The sequence below is a fragment of the Carlito syrichta genome, unplaced genomic scaffold (genome assembly GCF_000164805.1).
Source record: "Carlito syrichta isolate Samal-C Ts95f unplaced genomic scaffold, Tarsius_syrichta-2.0.1 Scaffold309689, whole genome shotgun sequence".
NCBI classification, from domain to species: Eukaryota; Metazoa; Chordata; class Mammalia; order Primates; family Tarsiidae; genus Carlito; species Carlito syrichta.
In genome coordinates, this window is record NW_007253785.1 from 651,241 (window position 1) to 672,245 (window position 21,005).

Consider the following 21,005-nt stretch of genomic DNA (forward strand, 5'->3'; position numbering starts at 1 on the left):
AAAAGCTGCTTCCAGTTCACAAATTATGTCATATAACACCACAAAATAAACATCCTGTGGAGGAGTAAATAATGAATGAAAGTCATATTGACACTTAGGTTCCAGGAGAGTCCTTGGTTTTAGCTAGGTGACTGAAGTTACATGATTTGAAGAAATACTCTTTTTGCTTTAGAAGGAGTGATGCTGTGGTCATCCCAAGAATGCTTTAGGAGAATATATCAAGGCGGTTAGTTCCTTTCTCCCTTATCACCTGTCAGTTCTGAAAATTAAAAAAAAGTCAGGATTGAGAAACCTGTGATAATCCTCGTCATTAAAGATGAACCAGCCCTTAATGAGAGAAGCTATGATAGTGAAGACGGAACCAGATGGAAGATCTGTGGGCGTCTATGGAAAAGTCAGCAGCTGGTGGACTGAAAACCTCGCCACAAGTCTCCAAATAAATGTTGATGGGCAATATTTGAAAAATCATATGTGCAGTTGGTTTAAATATTTCTTCCTGATTCTGTACCAGACTCTGTGGACAGAATTAATCCTTCTCTTTGGTCTCAAAAAAAGAATCACGTACTTTGTACCACTTATCTGTGTTTAACTTGTTTTCTGAATCTGCAGTATCCTGGGGAGTAAGTTATTTCACTCCTCTGAGTCTCAGATTTCTCTTCAGTAATAACGAGACAGAAAAATTGCTGAAACTTGTTAAGGATCTACAGAGATCCAGGCACTATGCTAGGCACTCTATAAACACAATCACCTCATTTAATATTCAAAATAACCTATGAGAAAGGCATTATTCTGTTCAATCTCATTTTGTAGTTGAGGCAACTGAGGCTCAGACAGATTGAATCACTTGCCCAATGTCACAAGTACAAAAAATGAGTTCCATTATTGTTTCACATGTTTGTCTTCTTTTGACTTATTTTTCTAACACAGATTCTATCACGTAGCACATAACTAACTCATTTCATTCTGTTAAATGGCCGGGCTTGGTGGCTCAGCCTGTAATTCCGTGCTTTGGGAGGCTGAGGTGAGTGGATTGCCTGAGCCTGCGGGTTCGAGACCCGCCTGGGCAACTTGCTGAGACCTCATCTCTACAATAAATAAAAAATTACCCGGGTGTGGTAGTGCGCACCTGTAGTCCCAGCTACTTGGAAGTCCCAGCTACTTGGAGGCGGAAGGCTCGCCAGAGCCCAGCAGGTCGAGGCTGCAGTGGCTGGGAGCAGCCACTGCACTCCAGTCTGGGTGACAGAGTGAGACTCCAAATCAAAAAAAAAAAAAAAAAAAGAATGAAAGAATTGCTGATGGCAGTAGTTAATGTGGGCATTTACCTCTTAACCAATTTATTTATTTTGGTTTTTATTATTTATATTTTTAATGGACACATAATTGTACATTTTGTGGGTTATAGTGTGATATTTCAATACACATCTACATTATATAATATATATGCCTTCAATATATGAAGAAGGTATGATCAAATCAGAGTAATTAGCATATTCACCACCTCAAACATTTATCATTTCTTTGTGTTGGGAATATTTAAAATCCACTCTCCTAGCTATTTGAAAATATATAATTGTTGTTAATTATAGTCACCCTACAGTGTAATAGAACACCATATCGTATTCTTGCTATATGGCTGTACTTGTATCTGTTGACTAACCTTTGCCTGCCCTCTCTTCTCACTCCCCTTCTCTGCTTTTAGCAATCATTATTCTACTCTCTACTTTTATAAGATCAATATTTTAGCTTCCACATGTGAATGAGAACATTCAATATTTGTCTTCCTGTGTCTGGCTTATTCTACTTAACCAAATTACCTTCCAGTTCCATCCATGTTGTTGCAAATGACAGGATTTCCCCCATTTTAAAAGACTGAATAATATTCCATGTGCATATATACCTCATTTCATTTGTCCATACATCCATTGATGGACACAGGTTGATTCCATATCTTGGCTATTGTGAATAATGCAGCAATAAACATGAGAGTGCAGATATCTCCTCAACATACTGATTTCCTTTCCTTTGGATATATACCCTCATATGGCAGTTCCATTTTTAATTTTCTGAGGAACCACCATACTGTTCTCCATAATGACTGTGCTAATTTACATTCCCACCAACAGTTCAATTTATTGATTTTAAGAACTCACAGTGTCAGCAACCAAATTAAGCATACAATACACATCACTAAAAGAAGCTCTATAAACCTAAAAATATACTTATTTTTCTCTTCTTAAAGAAATCTAGCTTTTACAAGTCCTAGCATTCATAAAGAATATCTGACATTAACAGAAATTTAATTCTGTCTTAACAGTTAATAGACTAAGTTGTGTTCATGATAGTCTAACCATACTAGATACAAGTCTGCTAAGGTCAGGATGTATCATATTTCCAGCTATATCCCAGCTCCAGGACCTGGGTATTCTTTATGTGGGTGGTCCTGAGCAGATTTCTGTAACATGAGATAGTCATTATGAATTTACTTTAAAATGTCCCTTTATCCACATTATCTGTCATTCTCAGACACATGGGCAGGTTTTTTAACATTGAGTAATGACTTCTGAGACCAAATATAAAATGTGAGTCTTACTATATTGCTAGTAGTTCAGGTGAAACTATGATGCTAGCATAAAGTTCATAATAGCATTTCATTGTTTAGGTGAAAAGTACAAAACAGAAGAAAACAGAGAAAAAAGGCAAGGAAGGTATTTATGGGTCGCATGTACATGGAGCTCAACAATTATTAATTCTTTTCTTTCCTTTCCCCATTACCCTTTTCCTTTTTTTTTTTTTTGTTATATGGCCACAGTATGGCTATATAAGTTCCTACCCGACTTCCCTTTGGCAGATAATGACCATACATTCTGGATAAAATCACAAATAAAAAACTGACTGAATTCTTGGGGGCATAGCAAAGTAGAGAGATTCTGGGGGGCAGTTAACACTTGGAAGAAGGTATTGGCATGGAATGAGTTTTTTTGTGTTATTTATTTATTTTCTTGAGTTGGGATCTCACTTTGTCACCTAGGCTGGAGTGTAGTGACACAATGGCTCACTACGGCCTAGAACTCCTGGGCTCAGGCAATGCTTCAACCTCAGCCTACTGAGTAGCTGGGTCTACAGGCACGTGCTGCCATGCCTACCTTATTTTTAAAATATTTTTGTGTAGAGATGAGGTCTCGCCATGTTGCCTAGGCTGTTCTCAAACTCCTGGGCTTGAGCAATCTTCCTGGCTTGGCCTCCCATAGTTCTGGGATAACTGTGAGCCACTGCACCTGGCTGGTTATTTTTGATATCTCTCTCTCTCCCTCTATCTATCTATCATCTATTTATCTCTGTCTGTCATGTTCTTATGCATCTATCTGTCATCTGTCTCAGTGCATAGCTAGATCAGAGACTTCATTCAACATGATATGAGATAGCTAAAATCCTGACAAAATTTCATAGTCTTTCTGGTGAAGCAAAGGATAGTAGAGACTGGGCAACCACCACAAATGGAAGGTGATTGGGGTAATCTGAAGAGGGCAGTGCTAAAAGGAAGAGGTCCTAAAGCCTGCCCAAAATTCAGGATGACCGCTGAGCCATACATGTAGAGGGCAGACTGCAGGTAGACCAGCCAAAACTAAAATACCTGTCTTAAGGTTTGAGCTGCCACCCACGAGAAAGTATGTAGTTTGCATCCAAACAAGTGAATTTCTTGCAAAGACAAAAATATTAACTTCATCAGAAAAACATGTTAGTATCTACATCCTGCACAAGATAATATTAACAATATTTAAGAAATAGTCCCAAATTAGTCAACATAAAAAAAAATATGACAAATTTTCATGAGTAAAGATAATCAACAAAGACTAAGATAATTCTGATGTTGGATGTAGCCAACAAATACTTTAAATTAGATATTATAACTATGTTTCCTAAGGCTAAAAAGTATATATACTCATAATTAATTAAAAGTTAGGACTTCTGGCAAGATGGTGATGGGGCAGCCTGGTCTGTGAGACTCTCTGCAAAGGAGACCGCAGAAAGACTCTGACTTTCTCCCCGGAGGCTGTGGATCCCATCGCCAGCAGCCTGCTCTTCACACGGCACTCAGCCATCAACACTGCTGAAGCATCACGGCAGTCTGGACAGCCACCACTGCAGCCACAGATGCTGCAGCTGCTGTGCTCCTGCCACACCCCGCCGTGGCAGCCATTACACATCACGCCTCCCATGCCTGAGGTGACCCACAACGCCACGACTCCAGACCTTGAGGCCCCTGCAAGCAAGATCTGCTGAGATCACTGCCACCTCTACTGCAACCATGACATCCTGCCAGGCCGTGGGTCTCCTCCCGTGTGCCTTGAGGTAGGATCCCACCTCCCTCCGGTTCCTGTCTGGCTCCATTCCCTCTGGGCGAGCAGCTGAGATAAAGACCATCTGGAGCGGTGAGATAGATAGCACCACCTGCTGGTGATTCAAGGTAACAATTCTGAAATGGGAGAGCAAGCTTGACAGACACAGGCCAGATCTGAGTGGTGAACTGAGTGGTGATTTAAACTACCCTTCACAGCAGGCCAGGGGCAACTGACCATAACTGTGAACAAATTTACCAGCCTGAGAAGACAGCTAGAAATCAGAGCTGAGAGGACATTGGACTTAAACGAAAAGTCTTAGAGTGTGCTTGATTGGTTCTGTTAGTTTACTGACTTGATTCTATTCCTATTGTTTTGTTCCTTTTTTTTTCTTTCTTTTCTTCTCTATTCTCCTCTCTGTAAACTATATCTTTGTATAGAGGAATAGCACACCAATAAGGAGGTTGGTTAGCTTGTATGTTAGCATCATTGTATGTTTTAGTTTTTTTTGTATGGGAGATGGTTAGTCTGTAGCCATGGTCTATTGTTTTTATCTGTTTCTGTTTATGTCTCTCTCTCCATTTGTTGGTACACTCATCTGTTTTCCCCCTTACTCCTCTCTCTCTCCATCTCCCTCTTCCCCCCACTGTCTATCCCATTCTCTTCCCTCTGTTAACCTCATTTTATTTCAGGGAGTAAACCTACAACCCTACTGCATAGACAGATTCCAAGGCAGTGGGAAGTGGGTTTCAGATTATCTGTACACTGTCAGCGTATATCAGGAGCTGCGGATAGATTTTGAATCACAGCTCTCCCCTTAAGTAAACCTCAAAACTGCAAAGAGGGCCACCCCCAACCTACAGTGCAACTCCAGAATTGAACAAAGTAAGAGGATATACATAAAGAAGAATAAGAGATTGAACAAACAGAAGTAAAAGCAACCCCCCCCCCCCCCGGAATAACAGAACTAAAAAAGACAGTGATGTGGAGAGAAGGAAAAAGTAGGGAGGGGAAAAAACTGAACAAATGAAGAAAAACCAAAAGAAGAATATAGGTCTCACACAGACCCCTGGGAGGTCAGACACTGAGAAAACATACTTTGGAACACAAACAATGAAGAGACCCCAGAATGACAGGTCACATGCAACAAACCTAGACATTAAGACATTAATAAAGAGAATTAAAAAAATTGAGGAGAGACAAGAGGAAAATAGGAAGGAACTGATGTCAGAAATAACAGCAGTAAAGAATACTGTGATGGAAATAAATAACAGACTAATAAGCATGGAAAGCAGAATTAGCCAAGCAGAAGAAAGAATCTCAGAGCTCAAAGACCAAAACACAGAACTAACTGTAAACTGTCAAAAACATAGAAAAGAAGCTTAAAAAGACAGAACAAAACCTTCAAGAGATTAATGATTACTTCAACAGACCAAACCTAAGAGTAATTGGCCTTCCTGAGGCAGAGAGAGAAACAGAGGCCACACTGGAACAAACATTTCATGAAATCGTTCAAGAAAACTTCCCTCATCTCTTCAGTGATGGTAAAATTCAAACACAAGAGATTCAGAGAACCCATGCAAGACAACAAATGAGAAGACCAACTCCCAGACACATAATAATTTGCTTATACAAAGTAGGTATAAAAGAAAAAATCCTACAGGGAGCAAAAGAAAAAGATCAGACTACCTACCAGGGAAGACCAATTAGAATAGCAGCAGATTTATCTACAGAAACCCTCCAGGCTAGGAGAGCTTGGAGCCCTATCTTCAAGTTCTAAAAGATAAACAATTTCAACTGAGAATACCTACCCAGCCAAGCCAAGCTTCATCAGTGAGGGAAATTGAAATCTTTCCCAGATATCCAATCCTAAGAACCTACGCTGCCACCAGACCACCTCTACAAGAAACACTTAAGAAAGTATTGAGTACAGAAGAAAAGGAAAAAAGAACAACAATATTCTTCACAAGAGTACAGGCAAAAGATTAAAAACACACATGAACCAACTCCAAAACCAAAAGAAAGACAACACACAAACAGGAAGAACAGCAACAACTCTGTAAGAACATTATGATAGGGACCAACTCTCACAGTTCAATAATTAGCTTGAATGTGAATGGACTAAATGCACCACTGAAAAGAATGGCAAAATGGATAAAATATCACCAGGCAACAATTTATTGCCTTCAAGAGACTCACCTCACTAGAAAGGACATTCACAGACTCAAAGTAAGAGGTTGGGAATAAAACTTTCAGGCAAACAGAACACAAAAGAAAGAAGGAGTCGTGATCTTAATCTCAGACAAAATACCCTTTAAGCTATCAAAAATTAAAAAAGATACAGAAAGTCACTACATAATGATAAAAGGTTCAATCCAGCAACAAGAAATATCCATTCTAAACATATATGCACCCAACAAAGGAGCACCAACTTTCATAAAGCAGCTTCTAGGTAAACTAAAAAAAGATATCGACTCCAATGTCATCATAGCTGGGGACTTTAATACCCTACTCACAACCCTAGACAGATCATCAGGACAAAAAATCAGCAATGAGATCCGAAACCTCAATGTGACTCTTGATCAAATGGACTTAATTGATACCTACAGAACCCTCCATCCAAGGACCACAGAATATACATTTTACTCATAACCACATGGAATGTACTCTAAGATCGACCACATACTTGGCCATAAATCAAGCATTAGCAAATTTAAAAGGGCTGAAATTTTACCACACACCTTCTTGGACCACAGTGGAATAAAAATAAACATTAACACCAACAAGTTTCCCTCAAAACCCAGAAAGACATGGACACTAAACAGCATGATGCTAAACAATTCCTGGGTCAATGATGAAATCAAAACAGAGATTAAAAGATACCTGGAAACAAATGAAAATGAAGAAACATCTTACCAAAATCTCTGGGACTCCATGAAAGCTGTAGTAAGAGTGGAATTTAAATCCCTACAAACGCACATGAAGAAAATGGAAGGATCACAGATTAACAGCCTAACAAGCCACCTAAAGAACCTGGAAAAGCAAGACCACAAAAACCCTAATTTCAGCAGAAGAATCCAGATCACCAAAATAAAAGCCCAAATCCAGGACATAGAAGACAAAGAGATAATACAAAAAAAATCAATGAAACAAAAAGCTGGTTCTTCAAAAGGATAAACAAGATCGATGGTCACCTATCTAGAATGACCAAGAAAAAGAGAGAAAAATCCCAAATAAACACGATCAGAAACACAAAAGATGAAGTCACATCTGACTCTGAAGAAATACAAAAGATCATTGGAGACTACTATGTACACTTGTATGGAAACAAACTTGAAAACCTTAAGGAAATGGAGGACTTTCTGTCATCACTAAAACCTGCCTAGGTTGAAACAAGAAGAAGTTGAGACCCTAAATAGACCAATAACAATCAAGGAAATTGACTATGTAATAAGAAAACTACCTACAAAAAAAAGCCCTGGACCAGTTGGCTTTCCAGCTGAATTCTATAAGACATTTAAAGAGGAGCTGATACCAATCCTACTGAAGGTATTCCAGGCAATTGAGAAAGATGGAACTCTCCCCAAATCATCTTATAAAGCTAACATCACATTGATATTCAAGCCAGGTAAAGACTCAACAAAGAAAGAGAACTACAGACCAATGTCTTTGATGAACATAAATGCTAAAATTCTCAACAAGATTCTAGCGAACCAATTCAACAATACATCTCAAAAATCATCCATCATGACCAAGTAGGCTTCATCACTGGAATGCAAGGCTGGTTCAACATTCATAAAACCATAGATGTAATTAAATACATCAACAGATGCCAAAACAAAAACCACATGATTATATCACTAGATGCAGAAAAAACTTTTGATAAAATCCAGCACTGCTTCTTGATAAAAAACCTTGAACATCTAGGCATACAGGGAACATACCTCAAAATAATAAAAACCATCTACAAGAAACCCACAGCCAGCATACTCCTAAGTAGACAAAAATTAGAACCATTTCCCCTAAAAACTGGAACAAGACAAGGATGCTCACTCTCACCCCTCCAGTTCAATATAGTATTGGAAGTCCTGGCTAGAGCAATCAGAGAAGAGAAGGCAATCAGGGTATCCAAGTAGGAAAAGAGGAAGTCAAATTATCTCTCTTTGCTGATGACATGATTGTGTACCTTGAAAACTCAAGAGAATCTGTCAAAAACCTCCTTGCACTGATAAAGGACTTTGGCAAAGTCTCAGGGTATAAAATAAATGTGCAAAAGACAATTGCATTTCTTTACACCAATAATAAACAAGCAGAAACCCAAATAAAAAGTACAATTCCATTCACAATAGCCACAAAAAAATGAAATACCTTGGCATCTTCCTAACCAGAAACATGAAAGACCTTTACAATGAAAACTACAAGGCACTGCTCAAAGAAATCAAAGATGACACAAACAGGTGGAAAAATATCCCATGCTCATGGATTGAAAGAATCAACATTGTGAAGATGTCCATCTTACCTAAGGCAATCTACAGATTTAATGCAATACCCATCAAATTACCAGCAACATTCATCTCAGACCTAGAAAAAAACAACACAGGAATTCATATGGAAACACAAACGACCAAGAATAGCCAGAAAAATCCTCAGCAAAAAAAAAAAACAAAGCAGGTGGTATCACATTACCAGACTTCAAACTTTATTATAAAGCTACAATAATCAAAACAGCTTGATATTGGTACATGAACAGGCATATAGACCAATGGAATAGAATTGAAATTCCAGAAGCAAAACCTCAATTTCTCAACCAACTCATTTTCGACAAAGCCTCCACCACCTACCACTGAGGAGAGTAGAACCTAATCAGTAAATGGTGCTGGGAAAACTGGTTGACCAAATGCAGAAGACTCAAACAAGACCCCTATCTATCCCCATACACCAAAATTAACTCTAAATGGATCAGAGACCTAAATGTAAAACCTCAAGCCATAAGAACCTTAGAAAATGCAGGACATACCCTTATGGAAATTGGAACTGGCATCCAATTCCTGATCAAAACCTGAAATCCACAGGCCGTAAGAGATAAGATAGACAAGTGGGACCTCATTAAACTGACAATCTTCTGCAAAGTCAAAGAAACCATCAAGAGAGCAGGGAGACTGCCCACAGACTGGAAAAAAGTATTTGCCAACTCTAGGTCCGACAAAGGCTTAACATCTTGGATCTACAAGGAACTCAAACGTGCTGAAAAGAAAAAAACAAACAACCCCATTTTAAAGTGGGCAAAAGATATGAACAGACACTTCTTAAAGGAAGACATCCGAGAAGCCAACAGACACATGAAGAAATATTCAACCTCACTAATCATCAGGGAGAGGCAAATCAAAACCACACTGAGATACCACCTAACTCCAGTCAGAATGGCAATTATCAATAACTCAAAAAACAACAGCTGCTGGAGAGGATGCGGTGAAAAGGGAACACTTCTACACTGTTGGTGGGAGTGCAAACTAGTGCAACCTCTGTGGAAAACAGTGTGGCAATTCCTAAAAGCTCTAAATATCAACCTCCCATATGACCCCACAATCCCCCTACTGGAAATATACCCAGAAGAACTCAAATTACTCTATAAATAAGATACCTGCACATGTATGTTTATCGCAGCATTGTTCACAATAGCAAGAACCTGGAAGCAACCATGCTGCCCATCAAAAGAGGACTGGATTTAAAAAATGTGGTACATATACACGATGGAATACTACGCAGCCATAAAAAAGAACAAAATAATGAATTTCACAGCAACCTGGATGGAACTAGAGTCTATAATACTGAGTGACTTCTCACAGAAACAAAGATCTGAGTATCACATGTTCTCATTCATACAGTGGACCTTGACCATCCAATGTAATACTATAAGAAAAGGATTAACAGTGGTGGGAAACTATGGGGGTGGGAGGGGAAGGGAGATGACATTAATGGTAGTTAATATCTGTTGGGGATGGGGAGACACCTCTTATCAACAAGGGTGCCTGAATGAAGCATATTTGTATACCTACCTAACCCTTAAGTGTACCCCATGATATCAAAATAGAAATCGTTGATATAAAAAAAGTTAGAAAAACTCACAAAAGAAATAGAAAGTTAAAAAAAAGTATAGAATTGAATCTAGTTTTGTGTTGTTTAATCTCAAAGGCCTTTAAAGATTTTTGAAATGGAAAGAATCCTTGAAATATTGCCATGACACATTTGGTTTTCTCCTAAGTCCTTGAGCCTTGGATAATGCCCTAAAGAATGCAGCCATGAGACAAAAGGAACTTCAAAAAAAAAAAAGAAAGAAAGAAAGAAAAAGAAAAAAGAAAACAACAACAAAAAAATCCAAAACAAAATAAAAACTAGAGCCCCAAAAGAATGCTGCTTCTATACCGAGACTTGGGGAAGACCTTGCCTAATGGGTGGCTGATAACTCTGCACACATAGCTACAGTGAATAGGACCATTGGGTGGTGAAGGGCACACCCACATGAAAGGGAGGAGAGTGCAGGGCTAGTTTTCCATAATCAGGGTGAGACCAGTGCCACATGTATCCTCCTCTCTACCTCCTGAAAACTTCTCACTGCCATTCAGTATGGATGGCATCGCCCGTCAAAATCTCTGTATTCTGGTACTACCTTTTCCCTGCTCTAGGGAAAAATCAGTCCCTACCTGGGAAGGCACTTGGAGTACTTGCCTTCAAGGTTTCCCATATAAGGTTAAGAGGACATCTTCATCTGCTCTAGATGAAGAGATTAGATGGGCTCTGCCCATCTACAACCTTTTCTTCCTTTCCCACTCCTTCCAGAGCAAGATTGGGAGGGAAGGAAGAAAACTTCAAGGAGCCAAGTGCCTGGAAGGGAGGATCTGTATAAGATAGGACAGGGACATATAAAAGAAAAAAGCCAATGTTTACAAAGGAACTACTGAAATAAAGGTTTACATGGGAACCACTGAAATAATTTCTGATTACAGGATAATGAAAGAGCAGACTTCTCTCTCTACTAGGATCTGAGGTACCATCCATTGTCCCCCTCTTTCTCAAACTCGGAGGTTTCTATGCCATGTTGGGGTTTGAGAATCCCTCTAGAGGAAAGACTTGTTCTATATTCAAATTGATTCCCAGGGACGTTTTCTAAAGAAGCAAAGGAGCCTGGGGTTATAGGTGTCTGAGGGTTAGGGCAGCCACTGATACCGTGTTTCTCTTTGTAAATGGTATTTTTTTACTTTACCCTGAATCTCAGGTTGTACACATGGGCTTCCTAGAATGGAGGGGTGGGGTCTTCTTTTCCTCTCTAGAGTGGGTGAAGGTAGGAGAGGGAACATATTAAAGAAAATTTAATAACAAGCTTCTTCAACCTCCCTTTGCCTGTGGTTGTATTCTGTGCCGGTTGGCCCTTTTCTGTCAATAGAGGGAAAAAAGTCTTTAACTGCTTCTTCTCACTTCCCTATACCCAAATCAAGCAGACATGCACAGAGATTCCTAATCCTTAAAAAGTAAAATTGATCTTAGATTATTACCTGTATAACATAACTTAGGACTAACACCAATGTATATTAAAACTGGATTAAGCCAGGCACATTTATCTGTAGAATATTTTTAAAGAAAGTTGACATTTTAAATCATAGAATTTCATCAACTAAGAGTTGAAATTAATAGAATTATATTTGTAATTCAAGCAATTGTCAGTACCTTTAACACAACTAGGAAGGTCCAGGTTGCTACCATAAAGGCTTAATCTCTTTTCCCTTACTATATTTTTTTAACCTATTAGCTGATAATCACTGATGTCCTAGGCTCCAGTGTCACATCTGGAAGTATTTCATTGTTAACACTTTATGACCTTGTGCCCACTCTGATCTTGCACCCATGCCTTCCAATTTTGGTCTGTCTGTGTCCCAAGGGGGTGCTGAAACAGTAGTGAGTGGGAAGAATGAATTGAGTGTTGGGAACAATTTTGTTGCCCATCAGAATCATGAAACAGTTGGCTCATGGTTGCCCCTTGCTCAGTGGAACAGGGCTGTGTTAGTGGTCATTCCAAGATAAAGCCCTGGGTGGTATGGACAGAAGGAACATCTGTTGATGCATGCATAGTGTGGTGGTGGGTCACAGAAATGAAAGAGACATCCATGCACCCAGAGATTTCAGACTTCAAGGGTAGGTGTGATATCTTCCCATCTCTATGGTTGCACCAGGAAGGCTGTCAGCATAGTGTGAGCTCATGCTGGGCATCCCCAAGGTGCAGCTTGGGCATCTGATAGCCCTAGTGAAGTCATCAGCATCTGTTTTGGCAGGGTCGTTTGCCCAAGGGTGCACCTGTTCTTGCCACCTCCTCTCCCCTCACAGTCTGAGGGCTAATACTTGCCCCTTCTTAATACCTCAACCCTCTTGCCATTCCCTATGGGGCTGGATCCTTTCTTTGGAGGAAGCATCCATTTTTAGTGCAGCCAGCTTGCATTAGTGTGGGGAATAAAGCATGTTCTAAGCAAAACAGAAAGCCCTCTCTCTAGCTCCTGCTGCAACCTCGTGGTGGATGCATTGCTGGGATCAGGTGATGAACACAATATGCAGGTTGGCTTCAACACCACCTGTCTCACCATCTCCCATTCCTTTTGAGGAGAATCCCTCAGTGTTGGCATACTTCTGATTACAATTCTGGCATGAAAAAAATCAACAGTAAACCAGAGCCCGAATAACTAATATACTTAAGGTCTCCATTGATATTTCTCAGACTTTTCATTTTTTTTTTTTCTGCCATAGCACCCTTCTCTCTTTAATTCTCTCTCCCTAAAAATTTTACTTCTTCTTCTCTTTCTGCTTTCATTAGCATGAGTGTTCTCACTGGATAGGGAAGATTAAGGTAGGAGGGAAGGAAATAGTAATAACACCTATGTTAATGAGAGTTATTAATTGATACACTCATTCAGTCAATACAACTTAAGAAGCTATTAAGAACCACACAGTATGCTGCATGCTAGGGTCCTAATCACAGTCCTGTCTTCCAGGAGCTTCAGTTGGTGGTGGTCAGTGGTTATTTATTCACAAAATGCTTAATGAATGGGGAGTCTTGGTTATAAATAAGTTTTCAAATTGATAAAAAAACCTTTTTGCTATTAACTTATTGAAAAATTTACCAAAATGTACTTTTTTTTTTCATGATAATTTTTTATATTAAACATACTTTAGAATTTATTTTGAATCTTAGATTTTTGCTATCTTAATGACCTAAAAGTAATTATTCTCACTAACATTTTATTGTCCACAAGTATAAATAGAAAATGTATAGGATATTGGACTCAATATCTGAAGAGTTTTGTTTTAGGATAAAAAAATTTATCATTTGTTTTCTTTTCCTTGTCATTCACTTTTCACATAAAAAATAGTACCTTGTGCATAACAGAAAAGTCTATTAACCAAAATGTAGACAAATCAAGTACTGAATATTCAGCAGCATTTAAGTCTGGTGGTTATTTCTTATTGAATATAAAAGCTGATTCACTAACTCAAAAAACAATAAGTTGACAAATATCAGATTTGCAATTATTAAGAATTTTCTATATTTTAGCAGCCAATAGCTGAAGATGGTTGTGAGAATAAAAAAGAAGAATAAATAGACTCTATTTTGTAAAGTGTTTAAGAAATATATGTCTAATGTGTATCATGATGCTTCATAGACAGTGAAATCTTCCAGATACAGGGACTAATCTTCCAAATGCTAACGACAGCTTTGGGGATGATTGTATGAGCCATGAAAATAAGCATTGGCCCATGTGCTCCCAGGTTGCCAAAAATAAATCAGAGTGGGCTAATCAGATTCAGTCGGTGTGACTAATTAGAAGGCAGTGGGCCAAGTGAGATCTAGGCAGTGAGCCTAAGAGAAATGTCATCTGTGCTATTGCTTTCTGCTGTCTTCTTTGCCTCAGCTTTTCCTGGAATCTATGTTCAGGGGAAAATTTAGGATGTACGCTGCAGGCATGCAATCCCTGCTGAGAACTAGAGCAAGAAGGGACAGTTAAAAGTAATAGAAATAGATCTGATAAACATAGGCAAGACCAATGTTGGTTTATTTGATGACTGTAAAAATATTTAAACCTTTTTATTTTGAGACTGTGTAATAGTATTGCTTGACTCTGCAGGAGAAATATTTTCACTGACATTTTCTTTACATTAAAAAATTTAATCCAGTTATTCCTCTGGTTCAACATTCTTATTTTGTACTTGAGAGAATAGTGGTAAAAATGTCACACAGCTAATAGATATCAGAACAAAGTCTAGTATCCACATATTCTTATACCTTTTGGTACTTATCTTTGCTGAACTAGAAGTCAGCTACTGGAGGCAGCAAAAGGGGGCTGGGTACTTGGCTTCAGCATGACGGGGGAGCCCAAGAGCCTTTCATATCTAGGGTCCTGGGGAAGAGAAACTAATGGAGACACAGTGGGCAGCACTAAAGAGGGGGAAAGCATAAAATGAGTCCTGGGGCGTGAGACAAAGAAGAGAACAGGCCAGAGATATGTACCAGTGAGAAATCTCCCATTATTCCTGTCACCTATTGATCTCCTAATCTGGACAGGTTTTGTGCTACACATTTTGCATATTTTTTTATTTGACTTACAACAATCCTCAGAAACTAGTGTTGTTAGTCCCTTTTTCCAGAGAGGTTAAATAATTTGCTTAAAAGCACAGCAATACACTTGGAAGTTATATTCCTACTCTGCAGCATATTATCTGTGAGAGCTTGGAGAAGTCCAAGAATCTCTTAACTTCATCTTCTTAATTTATAAAATAGGGATATTTTCTATAACTCATAGGATTTTTGTGAGGATTAAACGTCTTTTATAAAAACACTAGCACACGAACTCAAGAAATACCAGTTGCATTTCAAAGGTTATTGTGTGTGAATTTGGTTTTGAATCACTTAATGCCCTTTAAATTATAGAGGTTATATAAACATTTGTTTAACTAACTTCACAACACTACTGAATTCTGTAATTATGTTCATTGGATGTTTTGTTCACAGAGCCCTGGAGAGCTATCCATTTGTTAATTCAAGGACATACAAACATTAACTGAGTGCCAATTTGGCATCAGGCATCATGCTAGGTGTTAGTGATAGGCAAATAAGAAAGATGGGCACTTAAACTCCAGGAGCTCATACTTTAGTGAGAGAGGCATACTTGAATACACAGTTATAACCAAGTGCTGTTACCGACTCTGAAAAACAGTTCAGTTGTCACCTATTTTTCTGCCTGTCTGGAATCCTATCTGAGCTTGTTCCTTCTCTTTGGGAGCATTGCTTCTCTCCCATGCTAAAGCTAATTGGGTCCTGATAAAAGTTACTGATCATGGTACCTTATACACAGGTCTGAGCAGGCACCTCGATGCAGTCTGAGTGAATCACAGCACTCAACCCGCTCTCCATGATGCACACATGGACTAAGCCAGGTAAATCAGAATGATTCCTCTGAAATTTTATAACTAGAATTAATGGGAAGGAGCTCTTTTACTCTTTGGTTTCAGGTATGTATGGATGCATTACAGATTATGTATGGTCACAGGTATGTATGAAGAAATCAGCATCTGTAATTTCCTCCCCATGAAGACAGTTGCTTGAGGTAAGGTCCCTGATTTGATCTGAGGCCCTGAGTCACTCCGAGGCTCACCCACTGTGCAGTTTGGTGACTGAATGAATAAACCTCAATATCTTGCTTAATTTGTTTGAGCTAGATTTCTCCAGTCTGTGTCACACGTCCTGGCCAATACAGAGAACTGTTCAGTGCCATGGACATATAGACAAAAATAGTCATGAATTCTGCTTCAGCAGATGGACATGTGAAGGAAGGTTCAGGCAGCAAGTAATATTTGAATGATGCTCAGGAATTTGCTGGGGGGACACAAGTCAGAAAAGTTGTTTGTTAAAAAGGGAAGAGGGTCCACAGACTCCTGGAGTGGTTAGATCGTGGTAGGATGCTAAGAGCAGAGGGCTGTTAGCCCAAGTCCAAAATTTGTCTTGCTAAGGAGTTTGGATATATTTTAGGCCAAAACAAATCATGAACTATTTTAATGTTTAAAAGTGAAATGATTAGATCACAGTTTAGAAAGACCAATATAATTAGAAGTACGCAGAAAAGCTGACTGCCAGGGCAGATCTAAGGCCAATAGACAGTAAGGGGGGTGCTGTAAAAGTTCAGGTGAGACATGCTGCAAGTCTGAGCTGGTGCTGGTTGCACCAAATTTACCTGCGTGACATGCATCCAGCACATTATTAGGATCCCAGCTGGCAACCTAATCAATGATCACACTTATTGAGTGCATTTTAGAGGGAACACTTAGAAAAATTCTGCTGTACTAAAAAACAAACAAACAAAAGACAACAACAAAAACAAAGTGGGAGGTATCACACTCTCAGACTTTAAACTTTATTATAAATCTATAATAATCAAAACAGCCTGGTATTGGTACAAGAACAGGCATATAGATCAATGGATCAGGATAGAGATTCCAGAAACAAAACATCAATTTCTTAACCAACTCATCTTTGACAAAGCCTCCAACACCAACCACTGGGGAGAGGAGAATATATTCAGTAAATGGTGCTGGGAAAACTGACTGACCACATGCAGAAGATTAAAACAAGACCTCTACCTATCACCATACACAAAAATCAACTACAAATGAATCAAAGAGCTAGACGTAAAACCTCAAACTATAAGAACCTTAGAAAATGCAGGAGACACCCTTATGGAAACTAGAACTGGTAATCAATTCCTGATCAAAATCCCAAGTGCCTATGCCATAGAGATGAAATAGATAGGCGAGACCTCATCAAACTGACAAGCTTCTGCAAAGCCAAAGAAACCATTGAGAGAGTGGGGAGACAGTCCACAGACTGAAAAAAAAATGCCAACTGTATGTCTGACACATGCCTAACATCTAGGATCTACAAGGGACTCAAATGTGCCAAAAAGAAAAAAACAGCCCCATTATAAAGTGGGCAAAAGATATGAATAGACACTTCTCAAAAGAAAACATGTGAGCAGCCAAAAGATACATGAAAAAAGACTCAGCCTCACTAGTCATCAAAGAAATACAAATTAAAACTACACTGAGATACTACCTAACTCCAGTCAGGATGGCCATCATCAATAACTCAGAAAACAACAGATGCTGAAGAGGATGTGACAAAAAGGGAACACTTCCACACTGTTGGCGAGAGTGCAAACTAGTGCAGCCTCTGTGGAAAACAGTGTGGCGATTCCCAAAAGATCTAAAAATCGACCTTCCATACAACCCTGCAATCCTCCTACTGGGGATATACCTGGAAGAATTCAAATCACTCTATGAAAAAGATACCTGCACATGTATGTTTATCGCAGCATTGTTCACAGTAGCAAGAACATGGAACCAACCATGTTGCCCATCAAAAGAGGACTTGATTTTAAAAAATGGTACATATACATGATGGAATATTATACAGTCATAAAGAAGGACAAAATCATGAACTTCACAGCAACCTGGATGGACTTAGTGTCTATAATACTGAGTGATGTATCACAGAAACAAAGAACTGAGTGTTACATGTTCTCACTCATAAGCAGACATTGAACAATTAGCATAATACTGTAAGAAAAGAGAAAAGGATTGGCAGCAGGAAACTGCCGGATTGGTGGGGGGGAGACGGGACTGGCAATCGTGAGAATTTGCCAGGGGAGTGGGGACACACCTCATCAACAAGGGTACCTGCATAGTGAACATTTGTATACCTAACCCTGATAGTGCCCCACACCTTTAAAATAAAAAAACTAAAAGAGAAAAAAGAAAAAAAGAAAAAAGAAAAAAAATTCTGCTGTGCTATGGTTACCACATACAAAGTTATAGGAAGCTGAGATCTTTTAGGAAAATAATGGCGTCCAGTGCTTATATAACACTTATGGCCATGATTCTCTGCAGACATTATCCAATTCATTCACTTAACATCTTGTCCAGCTCCAAGGAAACCTTTTCCACTTAGCTATTCTTTTCAGTTCCTTCAGGAAGATCAAAGTCCCAGAGCTACCCTCCCTGGGCTCCTCCTGACACTTTCCCAGAATTATTCATAACTCTCTTTCAGAAATTGTCAGAGGCTAGGGATAGCCTCTCTCTAATCTCTCATTATTTATTCAGTTATTATTCAGATATATTTTGAGCAACAATCATGTATTAGGAATTGAGCAGGACGCTGGGGATACATTCTATGTGGGGGTTAACAGAAACAGATCTTAGGACCCTTTGTCCTTCCTAGAACTGTGTCTAGTAAAAGTAGTAAGAGTAAAAGCAATGATGATCACACAGTAAAGAGTATTTACTTACATAGTGCTTTTTATGAGCCAAAAACTGTCCTAAAGCCCATACGGCAGGTTCTTGATAAATTCTTGCCGAGTGAATGCATTCAAGTGTTGCACCTGACTTTACATGTGTCTTAAGTCAGGGGTCCCCACTCCCTGGGGAGCAGATCGCTGCTGGTCCTTGGTTTGATAGGAACCCAGCACACAGTAGGAGGTGAGTAGAAGGCGAGCTGGCTCTGCTTTCTGTCAGATCGGCAGGGGCATGAGATTCTTACAGGAGCAAGAACCCTGTTGTGAACTGCACATGTGAGGGATCTAGGTTGCTTGCTTCTTATGAGAATCTAAAGCCTGATGACCCACAACGACCCTCATCCCTCACCCCCATCAGTGGAAAAAATTGTCTTCCACGAAATGGGTCCCCGATGCCAAAAAGGTTGGAGACCGCTGTCCTAATGTATCTTTCCAGGTAGGGTCGTGGGTCTCTTCTCACGCAGGATTGCCTCCCTGCCTGAGCTCATGATGCCAAAAAGGTTGGGGACCGCTGTCCTAAGGTATCTTTCCAGGTAGAGTCACGGGTCTCTTCCCATGCAGAATTGCCCCCCTGCCTGAGCTCATGTTCACTGGGGTACTGCCTTTCATGTGTTACATGCTCATATCCATTCACTTGTCTTTCTTATTTCAGAACACAGAAACTTCAACTCCTTTGCCTTTTATTTGGTAAAGGGAGTCCACATTCAAATGTCAGGTTGGTAATATAAATGTGAGAAGCAGCCATGTATAAGACAGTATAAATAATGGAATGGTTAGCCAACTATAAGGTATATGCAATGTCTAAGGGCATCAACAAAAAAGCACAATTATAGGAAAATAAAGCTATACTGGTCAAATAAAACACATTTGCAGGTCAGTCTGAGGCTGTAAACTGCCAGATTACAACCTTGACTTTGTTGCACTGCCAGTTCCCAGCTCACTGATCATCTTTGGCCCTTTGGTTTCTGATCCTATTCTATTTGTGTGGCCCAACCTGATAACTAATATCTGTTATGTATTATGCATTAACTTAAAATAAATACAAGTACTATTTCCTTATCTGGTTGTCGCATTTGTGTAGGTATGTGTAAAATGGTAGTTCATTATATATAATAATGTAGCAATTACTTCCTAACTTCCAATATGAATTCAGAGTGGAAGCTCTGCAAAACTCTTTGTTTTGGAGATTAAACAAAACATACTTGAGGAAAGAATTCAACCTGGCACTTTTAAATAAAAAGAAACTGCTATGCCAAAGAGATGTGCCCCAAATGTATATGATATGTAAGAAAATAATAACAGCCACAAATCACATTTTATAAAGCACTTTCACATACATTTCCTCATTTGATCTCCAAAACATCTCAGTAAGCTATTGTCTCGATTCACAGAAGAAGAAACTCAGGTTTAAAGAAATTAAATGAATTTCTCAAGGCAACCCTACCATTACAGGAGGAGTTAGCACCCAAGGCAATTCTTTTAACTACTGATTTTGTGACTCTATTAGACTATAGTACCCAGACTGTAAGATCCTGGAGCCAAAATGATTTCTCAAGTGCTACCTTTCATACCTGTACTTAATTGGTGGCAAACTCCCTCAACACAAACTGTGACTTATTCTTCTAGAATGCTTGATAAATGCCCAAAAGAGTAATATGAAAAAAAGTAGAAATTGTGGAGGCTCACAGACCTGGATTCAAATCCCACCTAAGTCATAGTCTCTCATTTTAATTTTTTGAACTTCAGTTATCTCAAGTAAATTATGAAAATACTAAAACCTTATTAGGACAGGTTTTTTTTTTTTAAGGGGGATCAAACAAGATTCTATGTGTACTTTTCTGTCCCAGCACTTAATATTTAGTAGATCTTCAAAAGATAGAAAAATAGCCAATTGTTACTATAAAATTTCAGATCCATTTTCTCATTAATTTTCTTTGGGACATGTAAATTTTGGAAGCTGCATTTTTTTTTAGGACACTAATGCCATGATTGATATATGGTTCAATATTCATTCTGACTTTCAGTCTATTTGTTCAGTAATCGGCATTACTTCTCTTTGTGGCATCAGGAACACGATGTATTTCTTTTTCTATTTTGCCTGCATATGACAGCCTGAGCTCACCTGTTTGACTGAAGGTTACCATGGGAACAGTTTTAAGGCCTACTGTGCTAAGAAGTAGACCTGGATGCTGTATTTGGCTGTTGATTGACTGGATAAGAGGTGGGCCCGCAACCCAAGAAGCCACGAAATGCATTTGTTCTCAACAGTTCAATGAACATGTAA

The 21,005-nt window shown here is 39.0% G+C and overlaps 1 protein-coding gene across 2 annotated transcripts in view; it reads right to left on the minus strand.

The window, feature by feature from the left end:
• Positions 1–21,005, minus strand: part of PTPRO (protein tyrosine phosphatase, receptor type O) — a 268,013-nt gene that overhangs the window by 113,489 nt on the left and 133,519 nt on the right. The window lies entirely within an intron of this gene.